Source organism: Haemaphysalis longicornis, unplaced genomic scaffold (genome assembly GCF_048455015.1).
Source record: "Haemaphysalis longicornis isolate Haplotype H1 unplaced genomic scaffold, Haemaphysalis longicornis Haplotype H1 scaffold_1, whole genome shotgun sequence".
NCBI classification, from domain to species: domain Eukaryota; kingdom Metazoa; phylum Arthropoda; class Arachnida; order Ixodida; family Ixodidae; genus Haemaphysalis; species Haemaphysalis longicornis.
Window position 1 is genome coordinate 240,234,050 of NW_027526203.1, and position 16,302 is coordinate 240,250,351.

Genomic DNA, 16,302 nt, shown 5'->3' on the forward strand with positions numbered 1-16,302 from the left:
AATTGCAAGTCGGCGGCCGGCCCTGACGGGGTGCACAACAAGGCCCTCCGAAACCTCGGAGATTACGAGGTAACGAAGCTCACTGCATACTACAATAAGTGCTGGCGAGCCGGTCACATCCCGAGGCAATGGAAGCAGGCCCGGACGGTGTTGATACCCAAACCGGGCAAGCCTCCTAACTTGGAAAACCTCAGGCCTATCTCCCTTACCTCGTGCGTGGGAAAAGTTCTTGAACATGTGTTGAACAATAGATGGCAGCGCCATCTCGAGACGACCAATACCTATCCGGACTCCATGATTGGGTTCCGCAACGGACTGTGCACTCAGGATGCCATGTTACTAATCCAGAAAGACATATTGGACGATCCCAGTAGAGTCGACTGTCGCGCTATACTGGGACTGGACGTGAAGAGCGCGTTCGATAACGTGTCACACGCCGCCGTCTTGAAGCAAGTCGAACGACTCAACCTGGGAAGAAGGACATACAACTACATTCGCGACTTCCTTACGGGCAGGACGGCGCAGCTTCAGGCTGGTCATCTACAACTTCCGGAAAGGAAGCTAGGTAGCAAGGGGACCCCGCAAGGGGCGGTAATCTCACCTCTACTCTTTAATCTGGTGATGATACCGGTTGCGGAAAGCCTCGCGAAACTCCCGCAGGTGCACCACACGATATATGCGGATGATGTTACCCTATGGACGGCAGGCGGACCTCTTGGGCACGTTCAAGACAGACTGCAAGAAGCGGTAAAGGTCATAGAACGCCAGCTGGACGGCACTGGGTTACAATGCGCGCCGCAGAAGTCTGAGCTTCTGGTGTTGCCCCCGCCGGGGCACTGGAGGAAGGATATAGAGAGACAAGCCGCCGAGATAACCATCAAGACGAGAGACGGGGGAATCATTCCGCACGTCAAACAGCTAAGAATACTCGGGATGCACGTAGATCGAGGACCCAGCAAAGTTAGAGGGAGTTGCGAGCATTGACACCGGACGCCAACTTCCCCATCAAATTAATTTCATTGTTCAATCAGAAGGCGAAGTTCGCGACTGTTTCATTGCATTGCTCGAAATTTGTCGTGGTTATATATTCGTTTTAGAGCCAAGAACGTGGGGCTCGTTGTGTGAATGAAGGGGCATCATAGGGCAACACTTACAGCCATTTACCGCAACATTGCGCTCCACGCTTAAAATCACGGGAAACAAGTTAATGAATTTAGCTTCATAGCGCTAACTTTTTTTGCACACTACAAGGGGGCAATACGAAAAAGGAGACAGGAAGACCAGCCAAGACTGCGCTGGTCGTCATGTGCCCTCTTTGTTTTCGTGCCAGTGTAGTGTATGCGAAAGTCACCGCGCCATTTCTTCAAACCGTGTGACAAATTTCTGTAAATATACAGATTTTTTACATACAATGACTGTTGCAGAACAGAAATTTTCTTCGATGGTTAGTAAACAGAAAACAGTTAACAGAAAAAACACAAAGTTTCTGTTATTTCCTCGTCTTGACTTTTAACAGGCGTGAAACCGTGAAAACATTCGACTATTAATTTGCATAAAATAGAATGAGATATGAATTTTTTTTTTAAGTTTTACAAGAACCGTCAAACAGCACCCGGCCGACGCCATTTTGTTGCGCTCCTGGAATTTTGAAATGCGGGCCTTTGCAAATGGCCGCCCTGTAGTCTTTCCTTCATGCCTGGTACCAGCCCATGGAGGTACAGCGGCGGGCTTCTTTCAATTTTTCATGTTCCGAGGGTGAGTACTAAATTTTAACAATGTCGCGTGGAGGCTGCGCCTTGTTTTTATTTATGTCTGTCTATTTCGTGCCTGCACTGTTGTTTGTTCGCTTGCTGGATGGAACGACGATATTTGGAACACTTTAAAAATTTCCCTGAGCGAACTGCAGCTCTGTTCGCGCTCAAACTTCACACGAAGGTCGCATTTTGTGGTCTATTTAGTTTGACACCGGGAACAACAACGGTACTTACTTGGTTATTCTCAAAATAAATAAAAACGATTTTCGCCAATGGGAAAACGGCGGCTGATTTGGAAGGGCGGGCCAGCGAAAGTTGATCTTGGAATGACTGCGCCACCTGGGGTAATCAGAGCGAAACGCACGTTCGAGATCGTGGCTTCCAAGATCACCCCGCGCGCCCCGCGCGCGTTACGCGCCCGGGGGAATCTCGGAGGCCATGTCGAGATCGAGATTCACGGTAGGAAGGAGCCGAATTATGGTGTACTAGAATGTAGAGGTGTATCGTCCGGGGAGAAAACTAATGGAACGCGAGGGTCCCTTTTGCGATGAAAAATTGTAGGTTGCGCTGCCTGCAACAGGAGTTCCCAGGCGACGGCCCGCCGGCGCCGTGCCGCTTGGCGTGCCTGCTGGCTCCGCGGGTTGGTAGCAGACGACACGCGGACTCCTTTTAGATGCGGCGCATCTCTTGCTCTGAGGCATGTCCCTCTTGCGTCGTCGTCGGCGGTGGCAGCGTCCGTCCGCAGCCCTCCATCCGTTCGCCTCTCCCACAGCTGTGTGCAACGCTCTCACTCCGGCGCATTAGCATAACGACAGCTGGCGCGCTTGGTTGGCGCGCGCTTCGCTGCGTTAACGCTGCGTTAACAGCTGCTCCGGTGCGCATGCGCGACTCTCCTACGTGGTCTCCTCTCCTTCAACCCAATGGAAACGCCAATTGAACCCCCAGATGCGCCGCATCACACCAGGGTTCCCTAGCGGGGACATGGAGGCAATTTTTCAATTTGATTGTTCCGAAGAGTGCTCTTTCCTGTTATTTCACGTGTTTTATGAAACGTGATGCAATAAAATGGAGAAATAAGACTATTAGTGCTATAAATGAATAAAAATGGTCACAGGCGATGTAACAGAGGATACTTGTCGAACCGACCTGTCAAGTCACAGTCTGCTTATTGTCGTCTGCAGCTGCGTACCTGCGTCGTCGTTCTGATGCAAGAAACTTACAGCCTTTTATCGTTTTATCGCTGGACATTCAACATAGTGTGTGAGAAAAGCCTCAGGAATTTGATTTGTGCACGCAATGATGGAGAGGCGTAGGGATAAGAGGGACAGCTTGCTTTGTGCCGCTCTGCAACAGCGGACTGCGATCATGCAAAGAGAAAATGTCGCTTTTTCGGGTGCCTGTGGAGCCCGATCGCCGTGAATTGTGGTGCAGGAATATAAAAAGAGCTGACAGATCCGGATACTACCTTGACAGGGGAGGCGACGCCGCGTTCAGGGAGCATATGCCCCAGGAAACTGATTGCCCCGTTTGATGAAAAGCGTGACGATTTGGACGCTTATTTGCACCGCTTTGAAAGAATCGCCTTAGGGCAGGGGTGGAAACGGAGTGAGTGGGCCACAGCCCTGAGCATGTGCTTGGTTGGCGAAGCATTGAGTGTGTTTGGTAGGATGCCCGCGGAGGAGTCAATGGACTATGATAAGCTGAAAGTAGCGCTGCTGCAGAGGTTCCGCCTTACCACGGAGGGCTTCCGCGAAAAGTTTCGCGCTTCCAAACCGGAAGACGCTGAGACAGCCAAGCAGTTTGTCGCGCGCCTCTCGAACTATTTTGACCGATGGATAGAGCTGGCTGGAACGGCCAAATCGTTCGAGGGACTTAGAGAGCTTATGATTGCCGAGCAGTTCTACGAGCGCTGCAGCCCGGAGCTGGCGGTGTTCCTGAAAGAAAGGAAACAGAGAGGGCTGGCGGAAACCGTGGAGCTTGCGGACAGGTTCATGGAGGCTCAGGGCCTAAAGAACTTAGCGAAACTGAAGCAAGAACCTGTCAAGTTAGATGATCAGAGACAAACTCGGGGGGCAGTGTCTGGAACACCCCAGAAGTGTTTTCTGTGTGGTCGGTAGGGCATAAGGCCGCAGAGTGCAGGGTGGAACCCCGTCGGGGCGCCCCGACACCTGTATGTAAAACGTGCAATAAGAAAGGACACCGCACAGAGGACTGCCGGTCGCGAACCCCAGACAAGGTGGCTTGTATGATGTGCCCCAGAGTGAGTCCCCCACCGAAAATGTCTGTCGTATATGGGGAGATGAGCGGCCGACGTGTGTCAGTGTTAAGAGACAGCGGTTCAACTGCGGTGCTCGTCAGAAGGAGCTTGGTCAGAGACCAGGATTTAACTGGAAGTAAGGCGGTTGTCATTATGGCGGATAGCACTAAGCGGTCGCTGCCAGAGGCAATAATTGAAGTTCAGACCCCGTACTACTCAGGAAAATTAAAAGCAAAGTGTATGGAAGACCCACTGTAAGACATTATATTAGGCAATATACCTGGTGCCAGGAGAGTTGATGATCCAGATCCCAATTGGAGGCGCAAGTTGAAGGGAAGCGAAAAGCTAGTGGACGGGGTTGGTACACAGCCGGGAGATGAGACAGGGGATACGACAGTGGGAATAATAGCAGCAGTGTACGCAACAGTGAAATCTGAAGAGGACAGAAGGAGGACAATAGTAGAGGTGGCTGTGTCACGAGGGTTGAGGGTGACCTTAAGCGAATTAGCGTATCAGCAAAAGAAAGATGCCTCACTGAAAGAGTACTTTCGAAAGGTATGAAAGGAGGTTAGGCGAACGTGCAACCCCAGGATATGCAAGTTTCAGATAGCGGAGGGAGTTTTGGTTCGCCATAGCACCTTTGGCGGGGGGAGGCAAGACAACGAGAGGCAAGAAACCAGCAGACAACCAGGAGGCGGCCGGAGCACGTGAGCTTCAACGAACGAGCCAGGGGGACACGGCCAGGTCATCGACCACGCCATCCGAGCCTGGGCGGGAGCGGGCCGACTTCGCATCGGCACCGTCATCCTAGGTGCACCACGAACCTGTGTCTTCGTGGCCCCAGCGGCATCGGTCGGGCTCCAGCGGCCAGCGTCCACGCTCCGTCGACGTTCGTCTCGACGGCCCCGAAAGGCTACGTTCGGGCCGAGCCTACCTGGAACCTCCAGCGGCAGCGGCTACCAGGGGGTAGCCACCGAGGAAGCACGCCGCCTAAGGGATGACCGCGCGCGTCGAACGCCGGCATCAAGGACCTCCAGCGAGAGCGGCTACCAGGGGGTAGCCACCAAGGAAACAAGTCGGGACGCACGGAGCCCACGCCGTCCAACGAGTGACCGCGCGCATCGAACGCCGGCACCGAAGAAGCGAGACGAGGAAGGCTACCACCGAGTCGCGGCCACGCAAGAGTGCGACACTTCAGCGCCGACGACGGGGTAGGCCAGTCCAATAGGGACGCAGTCTTAGGACACAACTAGGGAGCTACATGTGGTTTAGTGAGATCACCCAGATGGTGATAGAATAAGTTGATTTGGACGAGTTGTGTAGAACTTTATATTGTAGAGACCTTTGGGTTAGAGTTGATTTGTATGTTGGGATTGTTAGTTAGAGATGTGAGTGTTTATTGTTTGTGTGTAGTTTAATAATTGAGTGCTTTGCGTTAGGCTTTTCAAGTGTACATTAAATGTGTGTTATGTCAAACTCGTCAACGGCTTTCCTGTGTCCATTACTCCGAGCTGGTAAAGACCACCCCACCATTCGTTCACGTGACATATATATATAAATATATATATATATATATATATATATATATATATATATATATATATATATATATATATATATATATATATATATATATATATATATATATATATATATATATATATATATATATATATATATAAATGTAATGCGGGTTTATTGCCTTGAAAGCGGAGAGTAGGAGGGGCACTCAGAAGTGGCAAGCGGATCAGCGTTCCAGCCGGCAGTATATCTCGAGCACTTCACGAGCTTCACGCCGATGGCGATGCCGCTGCGGTGGCTCACCGTGCTGCCTCGTCGTCATCTGCACAATTCAAGTGGTCAATCTCCTTGAGTGGCGTACGCCAATCACAATGACATTGCTGACGGTTGTTGTGGCCGCGTAGCTTATCAGTTGCTCGGTAGTGCTCGCATGGTGGCTGCGCGCCACTTGCTCGTCTTTCGCACTACAATTACCCCCCACCGGGAAGGGAGCCACCCTGGCGACCTAAGGGCACGTCACGACGGAAGGGTCGTAGTACGGCTTGAGGCGATGCACGTGTACCGTTTCGCGGCCGCGGCAGCGTAGATCAGACGATGGTGTGAGCGGCTCCACAACGTAATTAACGGCGGAGGTTCGTTCGAGTACGCGGTACGGTCCATGGAACTTGGAAAGGAGCTTGCTAGAAAGTCCAGGGGTAGTGGCTGGTACCCAAAGCCATACGAGAGAGCCGGGAGAAAAAACCACTTGTGGGTTGTCACCATCACGCCGATGTTTTTGGTGGAATTGGTCCTCGGAAGTAAAATTGCGAGCAAGCTGACGGCACTCCTCAGCGTGGCTGCAGAGCTGAGAAACAGGCGTGTATTCGGATGCGTCGGGTCGGTAGGGTAGAATGGTGTCGAGAGGGCAGGATGCTTCACGGCCATAGAGGAGGAAGTACGGCGAGAACCCTGTAGTAGTCTGCGTCGCAGTGTTGTACGCGTAAGTCACAAAGGGGAGAATCGCGTCCCAATCGGAGTGGTCCGAAGACACGCACTTAGCGAGCATGTCGCCGAGGGTGCGGTTAAATCTCTCCGTCAATCCATTAGTCTGGGGACGGTAGGCTGTAGTGCTGCGGTGGGTGACGTTGCATTCTTTCAGGAGAGCCTCGACCACTTCTGACAAAAAGACACGGCCCCGGTCACTTAGAAGTTCTCGTGGTGCTCCATGACGCAGGATGAAATGGTGCAAAATGAAGGTAGCAACTTCGCGCGCTGTGGCAGCCGGAAGGGCCGCAGTCTCAGCGTATCGCGTAAGGTGATCCACGGCGACGATAACCCACCGGTTGCCGGCCGCAGTCAGGGGCAGAGGGCCGTATAAGTCTATCCCGACTCGGTCGAAAGGGCGCGCGGGGCAGGGCAAAGGCTGTAACGGGGCGGTTTGTGACTGCGGCGGAGACTTGCGACGTTGGCATTCTCGGCATGATTTGATGAACTTCGTTACAAAGGAATACATTCCTCGCCAAAAGTAGCGCAGCCGCAACCGCTGGTACGTCTTAAAGACTCCTGCATGGGCGAATTGCGCATTCGTGTGGAAGTTAGCACAGATTGTAGAGCGTAGGTGGCGAGGGATCACCAACAACCACTTGCGGCCTTCGGGGAGGTAATTCCTGCGATACAGAAGCCCGTCACGAATGGAAAAATGCACGGCCTGACGTCGCAGTGCCCGCGAGGCACTACGTTCCGTAGGGTTTGAAATCAGGTCAAAAATGGAAGATATCCAAGGGTCCTTGCGTTGCTGCCCTGCCATGTCCTCAAGTGGCTCAGATGCCTGTATGCAATCAATGGCCGTAATTTCGGACGAATCAGTGGATAAAGGTGAGCGAGATAAAGCATCTGCGTCGCTGTGCTTGCGTCCAGACCGATATATCACTCGGATGTCATATTCCTGAAGGCGAAGGGACCAGCGTGCAAGGCGACCGGAGGGATCCTTCAGCGACGATAGCCAACCAAGGGCATGGTGATCTGTGACTACATCAAAAGTTCGACCGTAGAGGTAAGGCCGGAACTTTGAAATAGCCCACACGATGGCCAAACACTCTTTCTCTGTAACAGAGTAATTACATTCCGCCTTTGTAAGAGTGCGGCTCGCGTATGCGACGACGTACTCGTCGAATCCCGCCTTCCTTTGGGCAAGCACTGCTCCCAGACCTAAGCCGCTGGCGTCGGTATGGATCTCGGTGGGCGCGGAGGGATCAAAATGACGCAAAATGGGAGGTGACGTAAGTAAGCGGCGTAGGGTTACAAAGGCTTCATCGCAAGCAGGTGACCAGGTAGACAGATCATGACTTCCGCTCAGTAACTTCGTTAGAGGCGCAATGACGGACGCAAAGTTGGGCACGAAGCGTCGGAAGTAGGAGCACAGTCCTACAAAACTGCGCAGGGCTTTCACGGTAGTCGGTTTCGGGAAGGCGGCAACAGCTCGAAGTTTAGCAGGGTCGGGAAGAATGCCGTCCTTTGAAACAACATGACCTAAAATTGTCAGTTTGCGGGCACCAAAATGACATTTTTTAACATTCAGCTGTAGCCCAGCGTCGGTAAGGCACTGCAGAACTTGTTCCAGGCGACTGAGGTGGGTGTCAAAATCGGGCGCAAATACCACGATGTCATCCAAGTAGCATAAGCAAGTTTTCCACTTGAGGCCACGCAGAATGTCGTCCATCATGCGCTCAAAAGTGGCAGGCGCATTACATAACCCGAACGGCATCACGTTGAATTCGTATAACCCGTCGGGGGTCACGAACGCGGTCTTGGGGCGGTCGTCGTCTGCCATCGGCACCTGCCAGTAACCCGAGCGGAGGTCTAAGGAAGAGAAGAACTCGGCGCCTTGCAGATAATCTAATGCGTCGTCGATGCGTGGCAACGGGTAAACGTCTTTCCGGGTGATCTTGTTTAGTCGTCGATAATCGACACAAAAACGAACAGACCCATCTTTCTTGCCAACAAGAACGACCGGTGAAGCCCACGGGCTGTTAGAAGGCCTAATGACACCACGCTGAAGCATTTCATCGACGTGCGTTTCGATCACGGATCGCTCTTTGGCTGAAACGCGGTATGGTCGTTGCCTCAAAGGTGGATGAGAGCCGGTGTCAATGCGATGTGTGACGGTCTGCGTGCGGCCCAAGGACGTTTGCTGGCAGTCGAAGGTAGATCGGAAACGGTGAAGAAGGGTAAGCAGGTGGTTGCGCTGGACAGGGTCGAGGTTGTCGTCTACAGAGGGAACGAAGGCGGCCGAATCAGATGCACGGGGAAGAGGCGGGCTTAGCGAGCTGAGCGACAGAACGTGGGATGCATCCGGGAAGTCGTTTATGAGGCGAGCGTCAATAGCTTCGACGCGTCCAAGGGACTCGCCACGATGCACGGTTAAGGGTGAAGAGGAGGTATTACAGATGGAGATCATGCTAGCGCCATTTTCGATTTCAAGAATGGCGTAGGGGAGAGGGGCGCCCTGGCGACGCATAAACAGGTTAGAGGGGGTAAACACAACAGTTGCGTCAGACACCATATCACAGATTACCGGCACGATAACTGCAGAGGCTGGAGGGATTGTGGAGTCTTCTGCGGCGCACAGCTTGAATGTAGTGGTTACCTTGTGCACTTCAGTACCACACAGCGGAAATAAGGAGATCTCGGCGCGGGCACAGTCAATAACAGCGTGGTGACGCGACAGGAAGTCCCACCCCAAGATAATGTCGTGGGAGCACGAGGAAAGAACGACGAACTCGATTACATACATCGCGTTTTGCACAAAAACACGGCTTGTGCAAACGGCTGAAGGCTCGACGTGATGCGCCGTAGCTGTGCGGAGACGGAAACCGGATATTGAGGTCGTCACTTTTCGTAATTTGCGGCAAAGTTTGTCGGATATAACAGAGATGGCTGCTCCCGTGTCTACAAGGGCGTATGTGGTGATTCCATCGATAACTACTTCAATCACGTTCGTAACAGACAGGCCAGGGCTTTGGTATTTCGACGGCGCCGCAGTTCTTGCCTCCGGAACTGCGGCGATCAGTTTTCCTCCTGGGTATTCGGTCGACGGCGCAGCGGCGAAATGGAACGGCGACGAGGGGAGGACGACCGACGGGTATCGGGTGCTTCGCGAGGAGGCGAGAGATATGGCGGCTCAGCAGCGGCATTGCTGGACGAACGTGGAGGAGTATACGCGCTAGCAGCAAAGACTGGTCTTCGGTAAGCGTCTCCGGACGGCGCGACGCGACGGCGGCAATAGCGCGCTACGTGACCAGGAACTCCACAGAAATAACAAATCGGCCGGTTATCGGGCGTGCGCCATGGGTTGCTGTGAAGCGGTGCCGAGGAAGCTGGAGGGAGGTAAGGCGGCGGCTGCGGGCGGCGTAAGGGCACGTAAGCGGTGGGCGGAGCCTGCCGTGCCGCCATTTCAGCGTATAGAGGCGCCGCTACAGGCAACGTCTGGGGGACAGCTGGCGTTGTCGGTAAGACTTCAGCGACTTCTTCCCTAATAATTCGACGGAGTGGCGACGACAAGCAAGGATCTGGTACCGGCGACGATGGCAGGGATGTTCAAGGCAGGAGAGAGATCTGCCGAGCCACCTCTTCACGAACAAACTCCTTGATGCGGCTCAGTAGCGACGGGTTTTCGTCGAGTGCCAGCCCACAGAGCGGCTCCTCACACTCCACAGGGCGGCGACGAGTGAGGCGACGCTGCCTGCGCAACTCGTCATAACTCTGCAACAAGCTGATGACGTCTCGGACGCTCTGAGGGTTTTTCGCCAGAAGCATCTGGAACGCGTCCTCATCTATTCCCTTGAGTATGTGTTTGATGGTGTCTTGCTCAGGCATGGAAGGATCCACGCGCCTGCAAAGGTCGACCACATCCTCGATGTAGCTGGTAAAGTTCTCGCCGGCCTTTTGAGCTCGCTCTCTCAAACACTGCTCCGCGCGAAGCTTGCGAACCGCAGGCCGGTCAAATACTGCCGAAAAGTTCGTTTTGAATGCGGTCCACGTTGCGCGATCCTCTGGGTGGTTGAGATACCATTTTTCGGCAAGTCCCCTCAAGGTGAAACCAACGTTATTTAGCTTCATGGCATCGTCCCACTTATTGTGTGCGCTTACCCTCTCATAGGCCGAAAGCCAATCTTCGACGTCCTGGTCATCTGCGCCAGTGAACATCGCCGGCTCACGCTCACGGATCACCCCGGAGCAGATGACAGCCGGTGGCGAAGGCGATGTCGTGTTTCGGGCGTCACTAGTCATGGTGGACCCAACGGTAGAAAGCAGGGTGCGACTCCGAAGCTCCAGGCTGGCGGGTACACGGGGTGAAGCTAGCGAGAGGTACGGGGATCGATACCCCGCACCTCCACCAAAATGTAATGCGGGTTTATTGCCTTGAAAGCGGAGAGTAGGAGGGGCACTCAGAAGTGGCAAGCGGATCAGCGTTCCAGCCGGCAGTATATCTCGAGCACTTCACGAGCTTCACGCCGATGGCGATGCCGCTGCGGTGGCTCACCGTGCTGCCTCGTCGTCATCTGCACAATTCAAGTGGTCAATCTCCTTGAGTGGCGTACGCCAATCACAATGACATTGCTGACGGTTGTTGTGGCCGCGTAGCTTATCAGTTGCTCGGTAGTGCTCGCATGGTGGCTGCGCGCCACTTGCTCGTCTTTCGCACTACAATATATATATATATATATATATATATATATATATATATATAGAGAGAGAGAGAGAAGAGGTTTCTCTGCGACTGGATGTGAAATACGCAGAGGATCACAATGGAAACATAACAGTATTTATTGACTCGACGTATCGGACGGGGTCCGTCCTTTATCATCTACCGTCCTTGGGTTTCTACCACCCCCCAAGTGCAGGAAAAAAAAGTACCTCAACACAAATACCCTAGAAAGGGGTGTCGAAACAGCCCCGCCGGTAGCGTAGTGGTCATCGCACCAGACCGGTATTCGGGAGGTCGGGGGTTCGCATCCCACCCGCGGGCATTTTTTTCACCACTTCCTTTCTGACTCAAAAAATTTTCACCTGTTTCTATGACCTACCGCATCCCCCCCCCCCCCCCCCCCCCGTCGCTTTCCGAGGTTTTCTTGACTGCCAACCCTTATTCTGTCTTAATTTACCAAGCCCCTCATTTCCCATTTCTGATTCGCTACATGCATAGCGAGAGGCTCTATTCTGGCAGTCTTGGCAGGTCCCCTTCACCCCTAGTAGTCCGAGTGGCGCTGGCTACCACCCCAGAAAGTGGTGGGGAAAGAGCCCCGCCGGTAGCGTAGTGGTCATCGCACCAGACCGGTATTCTGGCCATGGACTGGCCATGGAACGACTAATGTCAGAAATAACACTCACTGACAGGAAACGAGGTACCTGCACTAGAACAAACTACAGTAGAAGATATCATAGTTCATGTAACAAAAAATTACGCCCACCTTCCCTCGCGGGAACCCTGGTGTGATGCGACGCTGAAGGGGGTTCCATTGTGCGTTTCCGTTGGGTCGATTACTCGAATTGCGTGAGCAATCGTCGGGTAATGCGAGAGAGAGAGAGAGAGAGAGAGAGAGAGAGAGAGAGAGAGAGCAAGCGTAGCGCGGACTACCGTCGACTGAGAGACCGGCCGGAGCACGGCACTCCGCTTATATGCGCAGCGCTCCCGAAGGAGAGGAGACCGCGGGGAGAGAGGGCGCTGCACATGCGCACAGCGCGCAGCGCTGCCCACCGGCGGAGTGAGAGAGCGTGCCACACCGCGCGCGCCACAGATGTTGGGGGAGAGGGCCGCTATCACGGCGAGAGGAGATGGGGTGAGCGGAGGAGAGACGCAGCTTTGCGGACGCGGACAACCACGACGCAGGAAGGACAGGACCGCCGGCAAGAGATGCTCCTCTCAGCGTCGCATCTAAAAGAAATGGACTTGGGTTGAACATGTAGTGAGACTAACCGACAACCGGTGGAAAATTAGGGTAACAGAGCGGATACCAAGAGATGGGTCTAGAAGAAGGGGAAGCCCATTAGCCCGATGGAGCGATGAAATAAAATCGGGGGTAAGCTGTGAACTCTAGCAGCGCAGGTGACTGTTATGGATGAGGGATAGCGAATTAGAAAGGGAAATGAGGGGTTCGTTGAATTAAAGCTGAAGTAACGGTAAGCAGTCGAGAAGGCCAAGGAAAGCAAAGGGAGGAATGCGGTAGGTCATTTACTATCGTTGAAACAGGTACAGATTTCTGAAAGAAAGTGGAGAAAAACATGCCCGCCGGGTAGGATCCGAACGCACGACCTCCAGAATACGCGTCTGGTGCGATGACCACTTCGCTACCGGAGGGCTGTACTCCCCTCCACTTTCTCATAGAGTTTCTTAGTAAGTATACTAGAGAGGAAACTGCACCTGGGAATCCATGTCGCCGTGGGGGGATATGGGAAGACCTCCGCTTTTGGGTTGGGCTTGGCATGACAATTGGATTCTTAAGTGGTTTTGGGGATTTGCTATCTTCGCTATGCATTAACACTTCTACGAACTATGAGGAAGCCGAAATCCTCCCTGTTCTGTGGGAGCCGGGTTCGGTGAAAAGGCAGGCAGTGCGTGATCGTACCTGACGTTGGTCATGCCGTAGTCGAAGGACGTATGACTGAGCGGGTATACGCCGCCGCGAAAGTTGTAACTGACGAAAGAAAAAGAAACAAAACGTACTTCGACGAAGACAATATAAGACAGATACCGGTGCCTGTATCTGTCTTATCTTCTCTTCTTTCGCGACTGTTTAACGCCACGATTTCTTTTTTTCTTCAAGTAATAACCAACTCGCTCAGCAACAAGTTCCGTTTAACTGTAGCTGACGGTCGGTGCACCGTTTCACCACGAAGACGACGTTTTCATAGGCACGCTTAAAAAACTTTCCAAACTCTTCAAACAACTTATTATCTGAAATAATGGTAAAGTTAATAAAATAAGCCTCTAATGAGTTTCCCGCCAAATATTAACATTGTTGTTAACTACCAGCTTTGCCTGGAGAATACTAGGCGCAACAGTTCCTGAAAAAAATACCCTTTCGTTCCTTTTTCCTTAGCTTTAAAACAGCGTGTTTCATTTTACATTGGTATAATAACACACCATTCTTTGCGTTTTTTGTGGCACTGTGTTCGAATATACGGCCACTAAAGCATTTCAATCCAAGCCAATGATGAAACAAAGGCGAGCGCATGCCATCTAATGGCGGTCCGTGACTCCACAGACAGCCGTGATGTGAGCCGCATAGACACTAGCGCCATATTCCTCCCTAGTGTATATTGTAAGAAACTCTATGCACTTTCTCGGCTATTTATGTTAAGGTATTTTTGTTTCCTGTGCTTGGGAGTGGTAGCCAGCGCCACTCTGACTACTCGGGAATAAGGGGACCTTCTTTTTAACCCCCGGGCCGTGACTCGAGTGTCTACGACATGTCGAGAGTGGTCGACCAGCGTTGAACCCTCTTAAGCTACCTTTGGCACCAAGACTGCCAGAACAGAGGCCCTCGCTATGCATGTAGCGAATCGAAAATGGGAAATGAGGGGCTCGGTGTATTAAGACAGAATAAGGGTTGGCAGTCAAGAAAACCTCGGAAAGCAAAGGGGGGAATGCGGTAGGTCATTTGTGGGGGTGGTGGTAGGTTGGTGGCCTAAATGCCCATAATGCGCTCTGGGGATCTTCCCGAACGAATGCGCGCGGTCGCCTCAATGAGAGCTTTTTAACATCATGGGAGCATGTCTAACACAAAACAGCCTACATACTATAATACAGCACACAACACCTACTCACACCTCGATATAGCGATTGGCTCTGCAGTTCTCTTTTGATCTCTTGAGTGGGATGTGGGTAGTGACCACTTCCCTGCCCCCCTATAGCATACCCAGGTAATGCTCCACATAGTTCACCTTCCCATAGAGAAGTTGAACGAAGTGAGATCGAACTTGAGCACATTCATAGAGACTTCTATTGATTTGATTGATTGTGGGGTGTATCACGCCGACGCAACGCAGGCGATGAGGCGCGCCGTAGTGGAGGGCTCCGGATTAATTTTGACCACATGTGGATCTTTATCGTGCGCCGAAATCTCGTACACACGGGCGTTTTTGCTTTTCGCCTCCATCAGAAAAGCGGCCGCCGCGGCCGGGAATCGAGCCCGCGACCTCGTGCTCAGCAGCGCAACGCCTTAGCCACTGAGCCACCGCGGCGGGTCATAGAGACTTCTAAACTACACTACACATCCATAATACACCTACAAGTGGAGTAGGAATCCCAAGGTATTACGGCGCACGTCCTCGACGCCGCCAAAAAGTCCATTCCGCGGGTCTCCGGTGCCCTGCGCAACGCATGGAGGGCCTGGTTGAACGAGGACTGTAGGCGGGCGCGGGAAGCCCAGAACAAGTCGTGGGATATCATTCGGCGGTACCCCACGTCACAGGACCTCATTTCTTTCAAACGGGCAAAAGCTCTTGGGAAGCGTGTCTGCCGTTACGAAAAAAGCCGCCCGCCCGCATCTTCCCACGGGGGGAACTCGAGCATGCGTCGCATAGGCGTGATTGTATTGCGTGAACGTTGCGTAATTGGAGAGAGAGAGAGAGAGAGAGAGAGAGAGAGAGAGAGAGAGAGAGAGAGAGAGAGAGAGAGAGAGAGCTCTTTATTAGAAGAAAGCAGAGAGGTCTGCAGGCATGTATTCGCCTGCATGCTACTCTGCGGGGATGGGGTGGAGGAGGTAAAGGCCCTAAAGAAAGTAGGGCGAAAGAGAGGGGAAAAAAGAAGAGGTAAAAAAGAAGGCAACATGGAGTGTTCCGTGGGTCACGTAAATGTCCAGGTGTTCTCACAGGATGACGATGTGGAGTTCTACAGTGTCTCTGCGACGTCGATGTCGTGTAAATAATCAAACAGTGCATCTAACACTTTTCGCTGGGATGATGGAAATGACCGTGGTCCAAGAAGAGCTTTCAATGATAAAAGTCCATTGTTGAGGCACTCGATCTTCTTGGCCAGGTCGTTCCTTTCCTGTTTGTACGCCGGACACTCTAATAAAACGTGTTCAGTAGTTTCTGGCAAACCACAGTTATCACAGTAAGGGTTTGTGGTTTGACCGAGGCGATGTCGGTAGGAGTTCGTAAGTGCTGCGTTGAGGCGCAGCCGATGGTAGAGCGTCTCAAGTCGACGTGGGATTCGCTCTGGGAGCCTCATTCTCAGGTCAGAGTCTATTGGGTAGTTTGTGGTTACCGTTCGGATGTGGGGAGGGTTTCGTCTTTATTATTCTTATTTAATGTTTCGTGATTTTGGGACACAGGAAGGACAGGTGAAGGTATTGTGGTCATTATTATTTCTTTTATTCGTTGGTGCTGTTGTTGTATTGAAGGGAGAGAACGACTGCTTTATGGTCGCTAAAGTGGACTGTCAAGGGATCTTTGAGCAGCGGTCGTGCGTTGCAGTAACTGGTGAAGACGAGGTCGATGCAACTGCCGTGGATGGTGGTGGGTTGCTTGTTGTTGTTGTTGGAGGTGGTGGAGATGCAGTGCAGGCCGTGGCGGGTCCCCATGTACTCGACCAACCACTCGTTCTTGCGTATGTCAACGACGGAGCTCCGTGGTGGGACACGAGTAACGTGGATCGAGCATCAACCAAGGATCGCAGTTGACTGAATTCCGAGCGCGCGCTCCGCCGCTAATATACACAGCGCGCGCAGTAGAGGGGGAGGAGTACGGGAGAGAGACGCGCATGCGCACACTTCCGTACATAAGCGC

The 16,302-nt window shown here is 52.6% G+C and overlaps 1 pseudogene; it reads right to left on the minus strand.

Annotated features, from left to right (window-relative positions):
* Positions 1-4,725: 4,725 nt before the first annotated feature.
* Positions 4,726-10,800, minus strand: LOC144158286 (uncharacterized; annotated as a pseudogene).
* Between the last annotated feature and the right edge of the window lie 5,502 nt (positions 10,801-16,302).